The sequence below is a fragment of the Dipodomys ordii genome, unplaced genomic scaffold (genome assembly GCF_000151885.1).
Source record: "Dipodomys ordii isolate 6190 unplaced genomic scaffold, Dord_2.0 Scaffold148, whole genome shotgun sequence".
Lineage (NCBI taxonomy): Eukaryota > Metazoa > Chordata > Mammalia > Rodentia > Heteromyidae > Dipodomys > Dipodomys ordii.
The window spans coordinates 363,186-366,748 of NW_012267364.1; the positions used below are offsets into that span (position 1 = coordinate 363,186).

General features: G+C 42.4%; 1 protein-coding gene across 5 annotated transcripts in view; it reads left to right on the plus strand.

Moving 5' to 3' along the window:
• The window catches only part of Wapal (wings apart-like homolog (Drosophila)), a 67,576-nt gene that overhangs the window by 17,015 nt on the left and 46,998 nt on the right, over positions 1 to 3,563 (plus strand). The window lies entirely within an intron of this gene.

Genomic DNA, 3,563 nt, shown 5'->3' on the forward strand with positions numbered 1-3,563 from the left:
GTGTGTTGTGTAAGTGTACACGCACACCATACGTGCATATGCATGACGTTTTTCAGATTTAAACCAATAGCTTAGTTCGTTCCAAAAGTAATGTGAATGATCAAATGATCATTTATTGCTGTGTGTGTTCTAGAGCTTGAACTCAGGGCCTGGGCACTGTCCTGAGCTTTTTTTGCTCAAGGTTAGCACCCTACCCACTCCTTGAGCTGCTCTACTTCTGGCTCTCTCTCTTTTTTTTTGGTCTGGTCGTGGGGCCTGAACTCTGGGCCTGGGCGCTGTCCCTCAGCTCTTCAGCTCAAGGCTAGAGCTCTACCTCTTGAGCCACAGCGCCACTTCCAGCTCTTTTCATTTTGCTTATGTGGTGCTGGGGAATTGAACCCAGGGCCTCAGGCATGCAAGGCAAGCGCTCTACCACTGAGCCACCTTCCCAGCCCACTTCTGGCTCTTTTGTGGTTTATTGGAGATAGGAGTCTCACTGACTTTCCCAGGCTGGTTTTCAAACTGTGTCAGTGAAGGGAAGCTAGGTACTAAACTACTGAGCTACATCTCTAGCCAAGCACTTGAGAGTTTAAACTGGGTGTCTTGGACAAGGACAGAAACCAAATATTTTGATGTTTGAGCTGTGAAAGTCCAAGTGCAATAGACATACAAAGCTAGATTTTGTACCTTTGGATTTATATTGATAACATTTGGTAATGAGGAAAGTACTAGAAAAGTAAAATTTACTAAAATCCTTTGTAGTTGCCCTGAAATGAATAGACATTTAAAACATTCTCAAATCCTCTTAAATTGGTTTTATAACATTGAAAAGTGTTAGAGAAGCATTCTTTATCTTTTAAGGTTATAGGCTCAGGGATGAGGTCCTCTGTAGTTCAGTCTTCACTGTGAGCGATAAGTGAGTAGCTTAGCTGTGGTATAATTAAGTTGTTACCTGAGAAGAACTTTGTAGTGGATTGATGACATGAGTGAGGAGGAATTTGTGAAAGCTTCTGTGTTACATTTTCTGGATTGGTGTACTTATCACACACATACACACAAAGTTTTTGTCCTATTGGAGTTGTAGAGGAGTTGTAGAATTGTCATTATGGTAAAATAGAATTATACAATAATCTTGAGAGTATCTATACTTTGCTTTTTTAACAAAAATAGTTTTGCTTGGGGGCTGGGAAGTTGGCTCAAGTAGAGTAATTGCCTCGCATGCATGAGGCCCTGGGTTCAGTTCTACCACATAAGCAGAAAAAAAGCCGGAAGTGGTGCTGTGGCTCAAGTGGTAAAGCACTAGCCTTGAAGAGCTGAGGGACAGTGCACAGGCCCAGAGTTCAGCCCCCACAACTGACCAAAAAAAAAAAAAAAAGAGTTTTGCTCAATTAGAATCATTCTTTTTGGTGCATGATATTGAGCCTTAAGTATGTGAGGCATGTGTTCTACCATTGAGTTACATTCCCCAGCAAGAGTGTCACAGGCCACCAGTTCATGCCTGTAATCCTACCTACTGTAATCCTACTCAGAAGGCCTGGAGGATTCTGAGCTATGTCTCCAACCCAGGCCTCTAAACCCTAGATTCTGGTTTGAAGCCAGCCGGACAGAATAGTCTGTGAGACTCTCTCTCCAATTAACTAGCAAAATGCCAGAGTTAGAGGTGTGGCTCAAGTGGTAGAGCACCAGCCTGAGCTACACAGGAGTATGAAGCCCTTAGTTGAAGCCTGGTACTGAGAAACAAAAAACAAAGCAAAACAAAACAAATGCATGAGCATCTAGGGGCTCAGTCCCTCTCTGTTGCAAAAACAGAAAGGGAAGGCAGTATTGTCAAAATTTCTCCAGTGTTGTCTTTGGATTCTTTTTGGAGAACTAAAGTTTGTAATGGACACTTGAGATTTGATACTTCTGTATAATACCAGACCTTTTGCTCTTGTCCTGTTGCAATTTATGTCTTGTACTAACCTGGATTGCAAGTTACCCTAATTTGCAGTTGAAAGTCTTGTTGTTTTTACATCTTGGGGTAATAAACATTTACTTTCAGAACCTTGAAGTTGATACTTAATAACATTTGAACATTAGAGACCATTTGGATGATAAGCCCCAAGTTGAAATTTAAATCTTATAATGTGTGAAGCAGTAAACATTTTAAAAGATGGAGTAAAGTCTTCTTTTTTTTTTTTTTTAAGAAAAATTATTAGGCAGCTGAGTCTGCACGCTGCCTCTGGTTTAGTTGGAAACTCAGGCAGTGCGGGGGGAAAAGGGTGGAACCACACAGCCAGTATTTATCAAGGCTAGGGTCTGGAGATGTGACCACAGCAGAATAGGGTGTTACCTCAGGGAAGTGGGGAGGTTACTACCTCCAAGTGTGCCAGTTACCTAGGTGATGCAAATACTAGGCAGAAACTTAGCCAAGAGGAGGGAGGAGTCTGTTCTACCTTCCCAGGGTGGACCTTACAATAACCATTTGGGAAGTAATCTAAATCTTTTAGAAATATTTGAGTAAAGACCCACTCTGTATAGTTTTGCTAAGTATAGCTATCTTTTAAGGTTTTTTTCTGTTCCATTTTTTTTTTTGTCGGTTGTGGGTCTTGAACTCTGGGCCTGGGCGCTGTCCCTAGCTCTTCAGCTCAAGGTGAGCACTCTACCACTTGAGCCACTGCGCCATTTCCAGTTTTCTGAGTGGTTTATTGGAGATAAGTTTCACGGACTTTCCTGCCAGTGCTGGCTTTGAACTGCAATCCTTAGATCTCAACCTCCTGAGTAGCTAGGATTACAGGCGTGAGCCACTGGCGCCCCAGCTAAATTTGTTTTATTTTGTTTGCCCTTTTTTTTTTTTGGTGCTGGTCTTGGGGCTTGAACTCAAGACCTGGGCACTCTACACTTGAGCCACTACTTCTATGTGTTTTGTTTGTTTGTTTGTGTAGTTTATTGGAGATAAGAATCTCATGGACTTTCCTTACTGGTCTGGTTTCAAACTGTGATGGTCACATCTCAGCCTCCCAAGTAACTAGGATTACAGGTGTGAGCCACTGGCACTTGGCTGTTTTTTTGTTTGTTTGTGCTTGTCCTGGGGCTTGAACTTGGACTGAATGCTGTCCCTGAACTTTTTTTGCTTAAGACCAGTGCTCTTCCACTTGAGCCACAGCTCTACTTCTGGCTTTTTGGCTTGGAACTTCCATCCTCAGATTATCAGCCTCCTGAGTAGCTAAGATTACAGGTGTGAGCCACCAGGGTCCATTGTTATTATTTTTAAAGCAGTTTGCTAGGTCAAGGCTGCTCCCTTGCTATTTAAGAAAGTTGTCACTGGGTGCTTGTGTTACGCTCCTGTAATCCTAGCTACTCAGGCTGGCCTTGACAGTTCTCAGTCTGCTGAGTGCTGAGATTACAAGTATGAGCCACAATACTAACACTTTTTTATTTTTATTCTCATTTAATTTTTATGTTTATACTTTTTTTTTTTTGGTAGGTGTGGGGCTTGAACTTGGGTGGGGTGCTGTCCCTGAGTTCTTTTGCTCAAGGCTAGGACTCTATGAGTTTGAGCCCCATCACCACTTCTGGTTTTCTTTTTTTTTGGGGGGGGGGTC